This window comes from Pecten maximus, chromosome 19 (genome assembly GCF_902652985.1).
Source record: "Pecten maximus chromosome 19, xPecMax1.1, whole genome shotgun sequence".
NCBI lineage: Eukaryota > Metazoa > Mollusca > Bivalvia > Pectinida > Pectinidae > Pecten > Pecten maximus.
Window position 1 is genome coordinate 28,093,945 of NC_047033.1, and position 13,203 is coordinate 28,107,147.

Below are 13,203 nucleotides of genomic sequence, written 5' to 3' on the forward strand. Positions count from 1 at the left end.
TCAACATCATTACAACTCGTGGACCATCTCTCCCAAAACATTATCTTCATTAGGCCAATAGAGATCAAATTATAAGCACACAGCAAAGTTATGAAAACTATCAAACTTAGCAGGACCTAGATTTTGAAGCTCTTCAATGACAATGATTAAACATATACCTGTAATATATTGCTGTCTCACAAACGTTTTTATAACCATGCAGCTAAACATCTTTATAGCCCAACCTTTGATCACAATTGATACATATTACTTTTCAAGAATCACTCATATACTTCAACCTACAGATAAAATGTGTATCATATATATCCTTCCAAGTGTTCCTGTCAGAAAATCAGCAAGGGAAAGGTAGAATATGAGACAGCCATTTGTATTAGTAGTTGTAAAGCAGAATTTAAGTGCTAATTAAGACAGCAATATCCACCAACATTTTAAAAATATTTCATCTCTGAAATCAATCCATGCATTTTCGATCTTCAAAGATGCAGAAGACATCTTGGGAATTTATAGAGAGCCAACTGAAGTCAGGGGTTAAAGTTCAAAGTTCAAAGCATAAACATAATAGTACTGCATCACAATTAATGGTAGGTTCAAAGGTCATTTATATTATCGTATCTGCAAAAGGTGTTTTTTTTTTATCCTGCTAAGCCCAAAGAGATAATTGTTTCTACAATTTTTGTTAGTATTGAAATTCATTAAAGATTTGATGAAAATTTTGTTAGTTGTGAAATGTATACCTGGAATCGTTCGTATTTAGATGAGTTTATATTGGAATGACCTTCACGCCCCTGTGATACAAAAATAGAACAAGTTCAAGGACATCCAATGAACAATTATGTCATAGACTGTGAAAGGTATTGCTGTAAGATGACTTTTGTCAGAATTCAGCCATAATAAAGTTAAGTATTGGACATCAATCTCTACCATATTTCCAATGTAGAAGTGAACAGCAGGGTACAGTTCAGACTAGTGGGAATTTCCCTTTAGTCTAGTGGTGGATGTGAAGAGTGTAGGTCACATTACTAGCTCAGAATAGTGGGAATTTCCCTTTAGTCTAGTGGTGGATGTGGAGAGTGTAGGTCACTTTACCAGCTCAGACTAGTGGGAATTTCTCTTTAGTCTAGTGGTGGGATGTGGAGAGTCTAAGGTCACTTTACTAGCTCAGACTAGTGGGAATTTCCCTTTAGTCTAGTGGTGGATGTGGAGAGTGTAGGTCACATTACTAGCTCAGACTAGTGGGAATTTCCCTTTAGTCTAGCGGTAGGATGTGGAGAGTCTAAGGTCACTTTACTAGCTCAGACTAGTGGAAATTTCCCTTTAGTCTAGTGGTGGGATGTGGAGAGTCTAAGGTCACTTTAATAGCTCAGACTAGTGGGAATTTCCCTTTAGTCTAGTGGTGGGATGTTGAGAGTGTAGGTCACCTTACTAGCTCAGACTAGTGAGAATTTCCCTTTAGTCTAGTGGTGGGATGTGGAGAGTATAAGGTCACCTTACTAGCTCAGACTAGTGGGAATTTCCCTTTAGTCTAGCGGTAGGATGTGGAGAGTCTAAGGTCACTTTACTAGCTCAGACTAGTGGGAATTTCCCTTTAGCCTAGTGGTAGGATGTGGAGAGTATAAGGTCACCTTACTAGCTCAGACTAGTGGGAATTTCCCTTTAGTCTAGTGGTAGGATGTGGAGAGTATAAGGTCACCTTAATAGCTCAGACTAGTGGGAATTTCCCTTTAGTCTAGTGGTAGGATGTGGAGAGTATAAGGTCACCTTAATAGCTCAGACTAGTGGGAATTCCCTTTAGTCTAGTGGTAGGATGTGGAGAGTATAAGGTCACTTTAATAGCTCAGACTAGTGGGAATTTCCCTTTAGTCTAGTGGTAGGATGTGGAGAGTACAAGGTCACCTTACTAGCTCAGACTAGTGGGAATTTCCCTTTAGTCTAGTGGTAGGATGTGGAGAGTGTAGGTCACTTTACTAGCTCAGACTAGTGGGAATTTCCCTTTAGTCTAGTGGTGGGATGTGGAGAGTCTAAGGTCACTTTACTAGCTCAGACTAGTGGGAATTTCCCTTTAGTCTAGTGGTGGATGTGGAGAGTGTAGGTCACATTACAAGCTCAGACTAGTGGGAATTTCTCTTTAGTCTAGTGGTGGATGTGGAGAGTGTAGGTCACCTTACTAGCTCAGACTAGTGGGAATTTAACTTTAGTCTAGTGGTGGGATGTGGAGAGTGTAGGTCACCTTACTAGCTCAGGCTATTGGGAATTTCCCTTTAGTCTAGCGGTAGGATGTGGAGAGTGTAGGTCACCTTACTAGCTCAGACTAGTGGGAATTTCCCTTTAGTCTAGTGGTGGGATGTGGAGAGTGTAGGTCACCTTACTAGCTGAGACTAGTGGGAATTTCCCTTTAGTCTAGCGGTAGGATGTGGAGAATCTAAGGTCACTTTACTAGCTCAGACTAGTGGGAATTTCCCTTTAGTCTAGTGGTGGGATGTGGAGAGTGTAGGTCACCTTACTAGCTCAGACTAGTGGGAATTTCCCTTTAGTCTAGCGGTAGGATGTGGAGAATCTAAGGTCACTTTACTAGCTCAGACTAGTGGAAATTTCCCTTTAGTCTAGTGGTGGGATGTGGAGAGTCTAAGGTCACTTTAATAGCTCAGACTAGTGGGAATTTCCCTTTAGTCTAGTGGTAGGATGTGGAGAGTGTAGGTCACCTTACTAGCTCAGACTAGTGGGAATTTCCCTTTAGTCTAGTGGTGGGAATCGATGTTGAGAGTGTATGTCACCTTACTAGCTCAGACTAGTGGGAATTTCCCTTTAGTCTAGTGGTGGGATGTGGAGAGTATAAGGTCACCTTACTAGCTCAGACTAGTAGGAACTTCCCTTTAGTCTAGTGGTGGGATGTGGAGAGCATAAGGTCACTTTAATAGCTCAGACTAGTTGGAAATTCCCTTTAGTCTAGTGGTAGGATGTGGAGAGTATAAGGTCACTTTAATAGCTCAGACTAGTGGGAATTTCCCTTTAGTCTAGTGGTAGGATGTGGAGAGTATAAGGTCACCTTACCAGCTCAGACTAGTCCGAATTTCCCTTTAGTCTAGTGGTAGGAAGTTGAGAGTGTAGGTCACTTTACTAGCTCAGTCTAGTGGGAATTTCCCTTTAGCCTAGTGGTAGAATGTGGAGAGTATAAGGTCACCTTACTAGCTCAGACTAGTGGGAATTTCCCTTTAGTCTAGTGGTGGGATGTGGAGAGTATAAGGTCACCTTACAAGCTCAGACTAGTGGGAATTTCCCTTTAGTCTAGTGGTGGGATGTGGAGAGTATAAGGTCACTTTACTAGCTCAGACTAGTAGGAACTTCACTTTAGTCTGGTGAGTAGGATGTCTGATTATGGAGGGAGAGGTTGCTAGCTCAAGGCCTAGTGTGGCCAGGGTACTTTTTTTTAAATTTCTTCTTCCTATCACACCACAAAAATCATTTACCCATTGATTATAACTGGTCACAACATTACAGAAAAAAGTTCAAAGTTCCAATATTGAGGTGAAGTCATTTTATAGAAATTGTTTCTCTGAATCAAATGATATTAAAGATTCTGTACGAAGAAAGATGACATAATTCAGTGATGGACAAAAGTAGTACAGACATACAAAGACAAGAACAAAGATCAAAAGTGTCCTAAATCCTGTCAGTGTCCTACATTCTACCAGTGTCCTAAATCCTGTCATTGTCCTAAATCCTGTCATTGTCCTAAATCTTGTCATTGTCCTAAATCCTACCAGTGCCCTTACCCTGTCAGTGTCTTAAATCCCATCAGTGTCCCAAATCTTGTCATTGTCCTAAATCTTGTCATTGTCCTAAATCCTACCAGTGCCCTTACCCTGTCAGTGTCTTAAATCCCATCAGTGTCCCAAATCTTGTCATTTTCCTAAATCTTGTCATTGTCCTAAATCTTGTCATTGTCCTAAATCCTACCAGTGCCCTTACCCTGTCATTGTCCTAAATCCTATCATTGTCCCAAATCCTGTCAGTGTCCTAAATCCTGTCATTGTCCTAAATCCTGTCATTGTCCTAAATCCCATCATTGTCCTAAATCCTACCAGTGTCCTAAATCCTATGAGTGTCCTAAATCCTATGAGTGTCCTAAATCCTATAGGGAAGCATGGTCACTGAAGTAATATTGGCAATGTTGCTCCCCTTATAATTTTGCTGCGAATCTGTCAGGTCCTATCAGCATACTGCTGAAGTCTGAATCAACTTAATAAATGTTACACATCTTCATAACCACTTGTACATATTACAGCAAAAGTCGAACAATCAAGTCAAATCAATATAGAAATTACCGGTTTATCTAATCGATATCTAGACGTCCGCCCACACGGGCATATGTTAGAGACAACACGGAGACACAAGCGAACCATCGAACCACCAGCACCATTTTTATGCATTCCGCCTTCCTCCGATGTCATCTTGTAAGCTTTTCTTTCATTGGCTACAAATCAATATTATTTATCAAGAATTGTCCTCGCTCATTTGTCAACTTATAAAAGTTCATATAGACCCCCCATCCAACCCCAAGAGTAATCTTAGACCAAAATTGTACATTATAAAATCATCTTTCATCATGTTTTTTTTTTTTTTTTGGGCCACACATCATTGATAATGGATGTTGCCCTAAATTTACAAAGATTAACACCTTTACCCATGTTGGTTAATCAAATCAACTATTATTCCTTAGCTGTTTTTAAAAATTTATATCTTATTTGTTTCTGACTTCATTGCCATATCTTTCTTGTTTTTTTTTTGGTTTTGTTTTTTTTTTGTGGGGGGGGGGGGGGGGGGGTTGTCTCCTTGACTCTAGTGGCTACCTCAGTAAGCATCATACAGGAGGTCCATATCACATATCTATAACTGGTGTCTTTCCAACTCAGGACAGTCCAAATCTGTCCTGAGAAATGTATAGTTGAAACTGACCTATTGACCGAAATATGGCAGTCCCTTGTATCATTCCAAAGAAGAACATCTCGGTAGTAAATAAGCGATAATTCTTTTGTTTAATGGATTATAAATCTTTTGTTTAATCAATTATAATTCTGTTGTTAAATGGATTTAATGGATTATAATTCTTTTGTTTAATGGATTATAATTCTTTTCTTTAATGGATTATAAATCTTTTATTTAATTAATTAAAATTCTTTTGTTTAATGGATTTTTAATTGATTAAATTTCTTTTGTTTAATCAATTATAATTCTTTTGTTTAATGGATTTAATGGATTATAATTCTTTTGTTTAACGGATTATAATTATTTTGTTTAATGGATTATAAATCTTTTATTAAATCAATTAAAATTCTTTTGTTTAATGGATTTTTAATTGATTAAATTTCTTTTGTTTAATGGATTATAATTCTTTTGTTTAATGGATTATAATTCTTTTGTTTAATGGATTTAATGGATTATAATTCTTTTGTTTAATCAATTATAATTCTTTTGTTTAACCGATTGCAGCTTTTCCAATGTAAAAATGTATTACAATATTGTATTTTGTAATTGTAGAACACTTCAACAATAACACATACCATTTGAATCAGTTACGTAATACACCATTATAACAATGTAGTAACAATTACAATGTAACACACCATTACAACAATGTAACACACCATTATAACAATGTAATACACCATTATAACAATGCAATACACCATTATAATAATGTAATATATCAATATAACAATGTAACACACCATTACAACAATGTAACACACCATTATAACAATGTAACACATCATTATAATAATGTAATACATCATTATTATAATGTAATACACCATTATAACAATGTAATACACCATTATAACAATGTAATACACCATTATAATAATGTAATACACCACTATACCATTATAATAATGTAATATATCATTATAACAATGTAATATATCATTACAACAATGTAACACACCATTATAACAATGTAACACACCATTATAACAATGTAACACACCATTATAACAATGTAACACACCATTATAACAATGTAATACACCATTATAACAATGTAATACACCATTACAACAATGTAACACACCATTATAATAATGTAACATATCATTATAACAATGTAATACACCATTATAACAATGTAATATATCATTATAACAATGTAACACACCATTATAACAATGTAATACACCATTATAATAATGTAATATATCATTATAATAATGTAATATATCATTATAACAATGTAATACATCATTATATCATATCATACATCATAATTACAATTATATACATTATAAGTTTGCTGCACATCAGTTGTATAATAAAACATTGTAACAATCATCATTGTCTACGTAACAGTGGGCGATAAACCCGTTAATTATCATCAGTACTAGATACGTTTAACATATGACACCATTACTAAGACCCAGCGTCATACTAGATACGTTTAACATATGACACCATTACTAAGACCCAGCGTCATACTAGATACGTTTAACATATGACACCATTACTAAGACCCAGCGTCATACTGGGGTCACCTCAGTAACACATCGCCACATTATCACCTAACTCTGCCAATAACACAGTATCCCTTTACCTTAGTTACATCAGTATCATTACCTGATGATATCACTTACACCATCCAATATCAACCTTTTCACCTGGTGTATGTTATGGAAAGTAGCTCGCTGAGAATATCATATGGTATGTCCACATCATGTCAATAAAGAAATCATTACAAAGTATCATTGTCCATGATATGTTTCACAGATCACACAGGTAAATGATTATCACACAGGTACACATATATTCACAGGTAAATTATTTTACAGGTGAGCAAGTGCATCATAAACCATATGTAGCATCTTTCACACCTGAAGCTAAACACTTATGGATGGAGCAACAGGAACAGACTCTGTTACCTGTTATATACAGGTAGAGAGTCTCTCAGGCTCCATAACCTGTAATATACAGGTAGAGACTCTCTGTCTCCATAACCTGTAATATACAGGTAGAGTCTCTCAGTCTCCATAACCTGTAATATACAGGTAGAGTCTCTCAGTCTCCCTAACCTGTAATATACAGGTAGAGAGTCTCTCAGTCTCATAACCTGTAATATACAGGTAGAGAGTCTCTCAGTCTCCATAACCTGTAATATACAGGTAGAGTATCTCAGTCTCCATAACCTGTAATATACAGGTAGAGAGTCTCAGTCTCATAACCTGTAATATACAGGTAGAGAGTCTCTCAGTCTCCATAACCTGTTATATACAGGTAGAGTCTCTCAGTCTCCATAACCTGTAATATACAGGTAGAGAGTCTCTCAGTCTCATAACCTGTAATATACAGGTAGAGAGTCTCTCAGTCTCCATAACCTGTAATATACAGGTAGAGTATCTCAGTCTCCATAACCTGTAATATACAGGTAGAGAGTCTCTCAGTCTCCATAACCTGTAATATACAGGTAGAGTCTCTCAGGCTCCATAACCTGTAATATACAGGTAGAGAGTCTCTCAGTCTCCATAACCTGTAATATACAGGTAGAGAGTCTCTCAGTCTCCATAACCTGTAATATACAGGTAGAGAGTCTCTCAGTCTCCATAACCTGTAATATACAGGTAGAGAGTCTCTCAGTCTCCATAACCTGTAATATACAGGTAGAGTCTCTCAGTCTCCATAACCTGTAATATACAGGTAGAGAGTCTCTCAGTCTCCATAACCTGTAATATACAGGTAGAGTATCTCAGTCTCCATAACCTGTAATATACAGGTAGAGAGTCTCTCAGTCTCCATAACCTGTAATATACAGGTAGAGAGTCTCTCAGTCTCCATAACCTGTAATATACAGGTAGAGAGTCTCTCAGTCTCCATAACCTGTAATATACAGGTAGAGTCTCTCAGTCTCCATAACCTGTAATATACAGGTAGAGAGTCTCAGGCTCCATAACCTGTAATATACAGGTAGAGAGTCTCTCAGTCTCCATAACCTGTAATATACAGGTAGAGTCTCTCAGGCTCCATAACCTGTAATATACAGGTAGAGAGTCTCTCAGTCTCCATAACCTGTAATATACAGGTAGAGAGTCTCTCAGTCTCCATAACCTGTAATATACAGGTAGAGAGTCTCTCAGTCTCCATAACCTGTAATATACAGGTAGAGACTCTCAGGCTCCATAACCTGTAATATACAGGTAGAGAGTATCTCAGTCTCCGTAACCTGTAATATACAGGTAGAGAGTCTCTCAGTCTCCATAACCTGTAATATACAGGTAGAGACTCTCTGTCTCCGTAACCTGTAATATACAGGTAGAGAGACTCTCAGTCTCCATAACCTGTAATATACAGGTAGAGAGTCTCTCAGTCTCCATAACCTGTAATATACAGGTAGAGAGTCTCTCAGTCTCCATAACCTGTAATATACAGGTAGAGTCTCTCAGTCTCCATAACCTGTAATATACAGGTAGAGTCTCTCAGTCTCCATAACCTGTAATATACAGGTAGAGAGTCTCTCAGTCTCCATAACCTGTAATATACAGGTAGAGTCTCTCAGGCTCCATAACCTGTAATATACAGGTAGAGAGTCTCTCAGTCTCCCTAACCTGTAATATACAGGTAGAGTCTCTCAGTCTCCATAACCTGTAATATATAGGTAGAGGGTCTCTCAGTCTCCATAACCTGTAATATACAGGTAGAGAGTCTCTCAGGCTCCATAACCTGTAATATACAGGTAGCCTCTCAACCTCTGTAAACGGGTAGAGTTTCTGAAATTCTGCAACATTTTACATTATACACGGCAGATAGTAATTTGTCTTGTTCACCTGTATCAGAACATGGGCATACCACACAGGTAGGCAGTTGTAATTAGCCATACCTGTACAGGTGTAAATCATTATCAGTTGTATCAACACCATTCCTCACATAGGTGAAATCTATCAATACCATACTGCTGTGAATATGTATTCAAAGTAATCAATCATTTGAATATTAATATTCTTAGAGTTTTTTTCTCACACATATAAAATTCAACTCAATTTTGAATTGGTATAATCACAGATTTTTCTGACCTTCCGTACACCAAGACTTAATGTTCACAGTCAAATTCTAAATCATCCATTTGAAAGTTCAAATAATTATCAATACATTTTTTTCTTAAAATTTGATTAAAATCCATCCATAAGGATTAATTTGAATATTCACAAAAATTGTTTCATTCACACAATTAAAATCCACTGAGTTTTTATTCCAATCTGCCACATGTAGAAGTTGAAGTTGATGTTTTAATGTTCAGATTTTGAACGATCTCCATTCTGGTTTCCATCGGCACATTGTATTGTCCATCAGTATTAACACAGGAAATCCTTCGGTGACTTTCAACTTTCTTTATTCAATCTCTTTACAAAAGTTCAAAAGTGATAAACACACTTTGTATCATCAGTATAACAGTGTTCCTTCCTTTTTAATTTTTTCATAAAAAAACATTTTGAATTCATCAGATAATAAGCATTGTAAACCCTGATTGGTACATTGCTATACTCCCCATGCACATAACATATTCTAGAAGTAATTGCATTGAAATGTTCTTCACGCTGGAAGTATTCCACAAAATTAAGGTATGAAATGTAGTTTTTGTTTATTGTATTATAATATAAGTTTTGTGTTAATTACTATTTACTTCTGTGATGAAATTAAAGTATTTCATTTTCCTCAAAGAAAAAAAAAAAAAAAAAAAGATAAAAAGAAGTAAACAATTTTTATTTTTTATCATGTAAAATTAAAAATTACCACCAAACTGCACCTTTCATTTTTTAAGGTTTTGTGGATAGGGAAGTTATCAAAAAGTAATTTACATAACATTTTTTTAGTCAATTTTAGTCTCAATTTAACTCTAGTATCTAATTAGCTATCTGTTATATATTTAAGCTGGATTCCTCAAATTACAGGCAAGAGGACATTCAATTGCAAGTTGGCACTTTTTTTTCTTGCAATAAATTAACATTGCTTTAATACTTAAAAGTTTTTACCCGGAGAAGTAACTTTATTGAAGAAGTTTTTATCCGGAAAAGTTATTTTATTGAAGAAGTTTTTACCTGGAGAAGTAACTTTAAAGGAATCATTTTCCTAATAAATAGTCCTTAACCTCACATTTACTGGTATAAACTGTTCGAGAAAATTTAAAAATAACCCAGGGCTAGCGCCATTCATCAGACACTAAAGTAGAAAATACAAAATAATTCTTTTGTGATGATAAACCACCTGTGTAGGTAACCTGTATATGGAACCAGTTTTTAAAGTCATTATATCGACTCAAGTTGATAAATCAGGTTGTAGCTATTTTCTATATGTTGAGGGTGTAAAAATAGTGACTTGCCATATTAGCACCATCAACAACCATTGAGGGTTAATCGTATCGTAAACGTTGACTTTCTTATTTTATTGACGTACGCCAGAGCAATCTTTCTGTGACTACAAATAATTTTAGAATGTAATCCTACAGGTAATACCTGTGCCCCTATTTACCTTCCCAAGATAACCTAACTGCCAAATTACCTGTAAAATTTGACACACCTGTTGAACGTCATTCTCTAAATACCTAAAGGGGTGTGTTTTCTTTTATCGCCCCCATCAGGACAGACAACTCTGAATTTACTTCTGTATTATTCATAAGGGAGATAAGGTTTTGAAATATGCAAATTTTACATTCCCTAAAAACCTATTTTTCCATCATCTGCAAAGACTACCTTACAAAGGAGAACTTAACTTTAGGGTTTGTTTACAAAAAGAACTTTTTCATATATAAAGAAAAATGTTCATTGTATTCAAATCACCTTAACTTGTTAATAGCTGGTTGATGAAATTCTTGCAAGACATTTTATCCATCAAAATACAGAGGAGCCCACTTATTTGCATATCGGTTATTTGAATATCCCGCTTATTTGCATAAAATTCTCAGGTCCCGATTTTTTTCTTCTTTATCTTTGTATTTTAATCCCGTGTATTTGCATCGACTAAAACACCGACTCCCGCTTATATGCATATAAAAATTCCAAAAAATCGAAAAATTTTAATTGATTTTAGGGTATTTTTGTGATTTTCCCGTAATAAAAGTTTTATGAAAAGTGTTTTTAACTTACATATTGATTCGACACGATGTACAACGTTATCTAATCATTGGTTCCCACTTCGTCAAAACAGGTTATGTTCGATGCATCGATATCGACATTTAGTTATTATCCAGACCATATCAGTAGCATTGTGAAGAAGAATTACTGAATAAAATATTGATGTCTCATCTTTTGATGAGATTTGTTTATTTATTATAGCATCGATCCAAACCTGTGTTCTGTGCACTTGAACACTCGCTGAGGCAGGTTGCGATCGCCATGATTGTTTACTAGGCAGGCGCGTTGCATTGTGGGGGCATATGTGTAAGGAACGACAACTCTTTGTGTGTGTGCGCCATTTTCCAAAACAACCCAAACGACAATAACATGCCACGGTCATTTAAGACAGTCTATTGCTTAAGCAGTTCATCATCTATGATCAAACAACTAATATACTCATAGCAGGAACAAAACACATCTCAAGACGATAATGAATGTTTATTGAAACGATCACATTGTACATCGTAGTGCCAACCCACGCGTGTATGACCGATTTCGGACCCACAGACTCGGAGTGACAAGTAGTAAACGATGAAGTACAAATGTATATGCAAATATTTGTACATTTACAAAGGATAACAACCCATTTATTTCGTATTTACTCTTATATTTTAAATAATGTTTTTTTTTAAATATGTTTTTAATGCAAATAACGTAAACAATCATATAGCGCCCGTTTTGAGTACCTACCTGACGATCTACATGTGTATAAAAGGGGCCAAAACCCAACTCCGCCTATACGAATACTCCGGTTATTTGCATATTTTGTCATGGAAAAAGGGCTATGCAAATAAGCGGGTTGCTCTGTATTATAAATTTTCAAATAATGTAATATTTTGTATTTTAAAAAAAACTCATGTTTCCTTATCTAAGAAAAGCCTTTGTTTGGCTTTTGAAATCATGTGCTCTTCAACATTCCAGAAATATTCGTCAGTTTTCATTATTTTGATAAAATGCATCATAATTATGAAATGCTATGAACTTTCTGATAGGAGTAATGGCATTAACAACGTGGCATTTGAAACAATTTAACATTTAGACAAAGTTCGCCCATCACGAATAATTTTCTCCGTAATTACCGAACAATTTCAAATCCAACAAATAATCGGGAGTAGATTTGTCAAACAAAAGTTTTTCAATTCTTATGTTGTCAGCCGTTTTATTTCGGCGTTTTCAGTTTCAGATACTTCCAATAATATTCTGATTCCAAATATGAATATTGATTTGAAAAAGGTAAACATCCTGAAGATCATGATCAGTAAATAGAAAACAAATACTGGCTAATTCCTACACACCGTGTAAACAAAGAAACGTTAATTTCAAGGCTCTGGTGCTCCTGGCTTTAAGCACACACAACACAGTGAATGCTGTCACTGAACTCGACAATCAATTATTTATAGGTGATATATTTTTAGATATTTATGAATATTTTATGTTGCGAATGTTTTGACTGATTAGGGTGTATACACACCGGAGAACTTTACTTTCATCTATCTGTCACTTCTTCAAAGATTGATCTTACTTTAAATGATGATGGGGAGGGGTTGAGGGGCCCCAGGGTTCAATTTAGGGATTGTTTACTACCGTTTATGGGTAGTTTCCCCTCAGGATTTTGTTCCATTTTCCCCTCAGACTTCTGTTAAATTCATCAAAATATTGCATTTTCCCTCATTTTCATGGCAATGATATTCCCAAATACTCTGGATTAACCATTTACTTGGAAATGTGGTTTTAAGCAAGTAACTGAAACTTTGTGATATGTTTAAATGTCCCCTTTTCAGAACTGATTTTGCCCTATGGGTAGTTTCCCCTAAATTCTGATTAATCCCTGCTGGGCAGAGTGGGACAGGTTGGGGCAGGGCATGGTTGGGTGGGGGTTTAGGGCAGGGTAGGGCAGGGGAAGCAGGTTGAGCAGGGCAGGGACGGGGCAGGGCATGGTGGGTGGGGTGGAGGGGTTGAGGGGATGGGGATGGGGGGTTTAGGGCAGGGTAGGGCAGGGGAAGCAGGTTGAGCAGGGCAGGGACGGGGCAGGGCATGGTGGGTGGGGGGTTGG

General features: G+C 36.3%; 1 protein-coding gene across 1 annotated transcript in view; it reads right to left on the bottom strand.

Moving 5' to 3' along the window:
* LOC117317924 (kalirin-like) overlaps window positions 1-13,203 on the bottom strand; it is a gene marked incomplete at its 3' end in the record, with an annotated part of 212,002 nt that overhangs the window by 12,957 nt on the left and 185,842 nt on the right.